Source organism: Hevea brasiliensis, chromosome 2, assembly GCF_030052815.1.
Source record: "Hevea brasiliensis isolate MT/VB/25A 57/8 chromosome 2, ASM3005281v1, whole genome shotgun sequence".
Taxonomy (NCBI): Eukaryota; Viridiplantae; Streptophyta; class Magnoliopsida; order Malpighiales; family Euphorbiaceae; genus Hevea; species Hevea brasiliensis.
The window spans coordinates 123,136,441-123,142,440 of NC_079494.1; positions in this window are offsets into that span (position 1 = coordinate 123,136,441).

A 6,000-nucleotide genomic window follows, 5' to 3' on the forward strand; every position below is an offset into this window, starting at 1 on the left:
TGGACAAACCGCTCGATGGATTTCAGTGTTCTTGGAGTCTATGGAAAGCTCTCGAGGAGTAGATGAGTTTAGACACAAGACCCAGTCCGATTGGTGGCCGGATCGGCCAGATTTTGGCCGGGAAGTCGAAAAGTTGCTTCGCCCGCGTTTTCCGGCCGTTTGGGGCGGCGGCCGGCCGAGGGAAAGAGGTGGGGCGACGTGCCGGTGAGCTGGGGTGGCGGGGGAGGTGGCTGACCGGCGAGCTGGGGCGAGAGGAGAGAGAAAATGGGAGAAAGAGAGAAGGAGGAGGAGACGCGCGCGGGAGAAAAAGAAGAAGGGGAGGGAGCCAGTCTGATTCGACCGGTCCGATCCGGTCCGGTTCGATTTGACCGATTCGATTCGGAATACAAAATTTTAAATTTTTACTCTGCCTTAGGACCGAAAACGAGGTCCAAAAATTCCGAAAAAAATTCTAGAAAACTCAAAAAAATTTATAGACTCCAAATATATTTTTAGTTTTGCCACATGGTCTTTAAATAAATTTTTAAAAATCATCAAAGTTTATATTTTCGAAAAATCGAACCCGATTTTTAAAATCTGAAAAATCTCAAATAATTTCTTAAATTTTAAATAAAATTAAAACATCAATATTTGCCCAAAAATAATATATTTAAAAATCAGGGGTGTTACATTCTTTCCCCCTTACAGAAAATTCGCCCTCGAATTTTATACAAGGCAGAATAAAGTAAATGATTACACATTGAACAGATAAGGGTACTTGCTACGCATGTCCCGTTCTGACTCCCAGGTGCACTCTTCCACTGGCTAACTCCTCCACAAAACCTTAACCATAGGGATCTCTTTTGATTTTAGCTGTCTCACTTGGTAGTCCACTATGGCTACAGGTTGCTCCTCAAATGTCAAGTTCTCTTTTAGCTCTATTACATCCTGTTGTAGTACATGGGAAGGATCTGGGATGTATTTCCTGAGCATGGAGATGTGAAACACAGGATGAACATGAGAAAGGTTGGGTGGTAGCTCTAACCGGTAGGCAACTGCTCCAACTCTATCAGTAACCTCAAAAGGTCCAATATACTGAGGTGCCAACTTGCCCTTCTTTCCAAATCTCATGACTCCCTTCATTGGAGAAACCTTCAGGAATACATAGTCGCCTACTACAAATTCCACATCCCTCCATCTGGGGTCTGCATAACTCTTCTGCCTACTGAAAGCTGTTTTCAATCGTTCCCTGATTAAAGGAACTACCTCTGAAGTGTATTGCACTAGGTCTACATCATGCACCTTCACTTCTCCCATTTCCATCCAACACAGAGGAGACCTACACTTTCTTCCATATAGTGCCTCATAGGGTGCCATCCCTATGCTGGAATGGTGACTGTTGTTGTAGGCAAACTCCACCAAAGCTAGCTGATCATCCCATTGACCTCCAAAATCCAAAACACTCATGCGAAGCATGTCTTCCAGTGTTTGGATTGTCCTTTCGGACTGTCCGTCTGTCTGAGGGTGGAAAGCCGTACTAAAGTTCAACTGTGTGCCAAGTGCCTCCTGCAACTTTCTCCAAAACCGAGAAGTGAATCAGCCCTCTCACGATATTATGGAAGTTTAACTCCATGCAATCTGACTATTTCTCGAATGTAGAGTCGCGTCTTGCTGCACGTAATATGTAGTCTTCACAGGCAAGAAGTGAGCTGATTTGGTTAGACGATCTACAATTACCCATATCAAATCATATCCTCGCGTGGTACGAGGCAACCCAGTCACAAAATCCATAGTGATCATTTCCCACTTCTATTCTAGGATAGGGAGCTCTTGCAGCTTCCCTGACGGTCTCTAGTATTCAAACTTCACCTTCTGATAAGTCAAGCACTTGGACACAAAGTCTGCTATGTCTCTCTTCATGCCATTCCACCAATAGCTATCCTTCACATCATGGTACATCTTGGTGGAGCACAGGTGGACATCAGATGTGTATAGTGTGCCTCTCGCATGATTTCATCTCTGAGATTGTCCACATCGGGCACACATATCCTAGAACCTTGCATAAAGGCGCCATCATTGGCAAACCCGAACTCACCACCTTCACCTTGCTATACTCTTTCTATGATCTTCATCAATTGTTGGTCTCTGTGCTGGGAAACTCTAACTCTGTCCCGCAAGTCTGGCCTCACTGAAAAATGAGCCAACAATACCCCCTCATCTGAAAGATCTAGGATTAAACCTTGATCCATTAACTCATGTACTTCTCGAATCAATGGTCTTTTCTCTGCTGAAATGTGAGCCAAACTGCCAGAAGATTTTATGCTCAATGCATCTGCTACTACATTGGCCTTCCCAGGTTAGTACTGGATAGTGCAATCATAGTCTATCAGAAGCTCCATCCATCTCCTCTGTCTCAAGTTTAAATCCCTCTGTTGGAAGATGTACTTCAAACTCTTGTGGTCGGTTTATATCTCGCACACTTCACCATACAGGTAGTGTCTCCAGATTTTTAGTGCAAAGACTACAGCCGCCATTTCCAAATCATGGGTGGGGTAGTTCTGCTCATGCCTCTTCAGCTGTCTTGAAGCATAAGCCACTACTTTTCCATTCTGCATCAAAACACACCCTAGGCCAACTCTGGAGGCATCACAGTACACGGTGTATCCTTCACCACTCATAGGTAGTGTCAACATTGAGGTGTGGTTAGACACTCCTTAAGTGTCTGGAAACTCTTCTCACAGTCATCTGTCCAAATGAATGGAACATTCTTCCGTGTTAACTTAGTTAGGGGAGCCGCTATCTTGAAAAAATCTTGCACAAAACGCCTATAGTAGCCAGCTAAACCCAGAAAACTTCGCACCTCAGTGACTGTTGTAGGCCTAAGCCAATCAGTTACAGCTTCAATTTTCTTGGGATCTACTTGAATGTCGTCACTAGAAACCACGTGTCCCAAGAATGATATGCTTTCTAGCCAAAATTCACATTTTGAAAATTTGGCATATAGCTGGTGCTCCCTCAAAGTCTGCAACAGCATCCTCAAGTGCCGCATGTGTTCCTCCTCGGTCCGAGAGTATACCAAAATGTCATCTATGAATACGATGACAAAACTATCTAAAAATGGCTTGAACACCCTGTTCATCAAGTCCATGAAGGCTGCTGGTGCATTAGAGAGTCCAAAAGACATCATCAAGAACTCATAATGACCATATCTTGTCCTGAATGCCGTTTTGGACACATCCTCATTCCTGATTCTCAACTGATGGTAGCCTGATCGCAGGTCTATCTTGGAAAAGAATCTAGCCCCTTGAAGCTAATCAAACAGATCGTCGATCCTAGGAAGTGGATACTTGTTATTCACAGTCACCTTGTTCAACTATCTGTAGTCAATACACAACCTCAATGACCCATCCTTCTTTCTCATGAATAGAACAGGAGCACCACAGGGTGAAGTGCTCGGACGTATAAAACCCTTGTCCAAAAGATCCTGTAGTTGCTCCTTTAGCTCTTTCAATTCTGCTAGCGCCATCCTGTAAGGCGGCATTGATATCGGATTTGTACCCAGCACAATATCAATGCAGAACTCTATTTCCCTTTTCGGTGGCAACCCTAGAAGCTCTTCAGGGAAGACATCCATTAATTCTCTGACAACAGGAACATTTTCTATGTTGACACCTTCTACAGATGTATCTCTCACCAACGCCAAATACTCTTGGCATCCACGCCTCAACATTTTTCTAGCACTAATTGCTGACACCAAGTTATATGGAGCCACGCTCCTGTCACCATCAAAGCTAAACTCTTCCACACCAGGTATGTGGAAATGCACCTTTTTGTTCCTGCAGTCTAAAGTGGCGTAATGAGTTGCCAACCAGTCCATCCCCAAAATTACATCAAAATCAATCACTGGTAGAGGAACCAAGTCTGCTGGGAGGATCTTTCCATCCACCACTACTGGGCTACCCGGAAAAACCATATCTACATCTATGTCGTCACTAAGTGGGGTAGCTACCGACAAAGGACATTCTAAGGTTATAGGGTGTCTACCCAATCTCATGGCAAACACAGGGGAGACAAATGAGTGCGTAGCACCCGGATCTATTAAAACACGAGCCTCATAGGAACAGACCAGAAGAATACCTGCCACAGCTGCATTTGAAGCCCGAGCATCCTGATGGGTCAGGGTGAAAACCCGAGCTTGACCCCTACCCTGAGTGGCGTAACCACGATCGACTTCTACCTCCGACCGCCCCAACTCCACGTCCCCCTTATCCTCGGCCCTGTTGTCCACTGAACTGACTGCCTGCCATGCTGGAAGCACCCGGATACAACTGGCGAGGAACATTTGCAACAGAACCCTGTGACCCCATCTGTGGCTCGCTAAACATGGGGCATTCCCTAGCAAAGTGACCTGGTTGGCCACACCTGAAACATACTCCTGAACCCATCATACAAGGTCCTGAATGTCCTCTTCCACACTGTGCACAAGGTGCCAAGGAAGATCCTGAACTAGACCTAATCGCTGCACTGAATCGTGACCACCGCTGATCCGCACTCGGTCCGAACCCTCGTGGATTTGTGTCTAAAACCACTCTTCTTGTTCCTACTTCTTCCTCTGAAATTACTCTGGCCACCACTATCTGGAGCACCCATATGGGGAACACCTGAAGAACCCTCTGCTCTGTTTTTCTTTGCTCTTCCGCTGTCATCCGCAGCATAGCTAATCTCTATCTGTCTGGCTCAATCAACTACCACATAAAACGACTGATCCGACATCATGGCCAGGTTTGCATACCTCCTGTCAAGCCCCTTTAGGAATCTCTTCACCTTCATAGTTTCTGTAGCTACTGCTGTAGGGGCATATCTGCTCAATTCCAGAAATTCTGTAGCATATTCATCTACAGACCTGCCATTCTGTCTTAAGGCTTTAAAGGCCCACTGCTTTTGATCCCTGAAGCTTTCTGGCACAAACCGATTGATGAACAGTTCCACAAACTGAGTCCACGACAAACCCTCCATCCGAGGTAATATGTAGTCATTCATCCATTGTCTAGGCATAGGCCCCATGACATGCTGCATACACTCTATAAGTCTTCTCGCTACCAATCAGACTGCTCTCGCCTGTCTCAGAATCCAAAAACCGATATGTATCGTCTGACACATCATAAGTACCAGGCACCAACTTCTTGAAATTTATGATCTGTTTGTAAGGTTTCCCTCTTGGTGCGGTGGACTGTTGCTGCTGTGGAGGGTGGACCATATATTGCGCCATCATATTGATGGTTCTCTGCAACCCAGCTAGAGTAGCTGCCATGGGGTCCATGGGACCCTATGCCATAAACAACTGATCCTGAACTGGTGGCAGCTGCTCTTCTACTTGAGCAGCTCTTGGCCTCCTACCCCGCCTCCTCGGGGCAGGCGCCTCATCCTGTGCGACACCTCGTCAGGCACATTTGGTTCTGGTGCAGTGGCAGCTCTCCTGCTTCTACGCATTTTCCTGAAATTTAGCAGCATTAGCCCACAAAATTCAAAACTGCACATTACATAGCTCTATAGACTCATGTTTACACACAATATATAAAGCAGAAACTAGAAGCAAAGATGACAATACAAGACGAATGTGGACCCTATTTTCCGCATGTGACTCCTAGTAGACTCTTCCCAACACTTTAGACAATCAATCCCTAAGAATCTGGAGCCTAAGCTCTGATACCACATTTGTCACGACCCAACCTATGGGCCGGACCGGCACTAGGACCTAGGCCAGCCTAAAGCCCCCGAGGCCAGTAGTAAGCCTAACTATTCATTAACCCAACTCTAAGGCCCATTTGGGCCCAATTTCAAGAAATCAACCGGACAGGGTCCGGCCATAAAGTGGACCTTTCAATGGGGAGTTTTTGACTCACCCGACCTGTAAACAAAATATATCATCAATTGGGGAGCTCAGCTCACCCTCCACATACTCAAATTAACATAAAGATAAATGGGAGATCAGCTCCCTCATCCAGCCCATCAAACATGCAT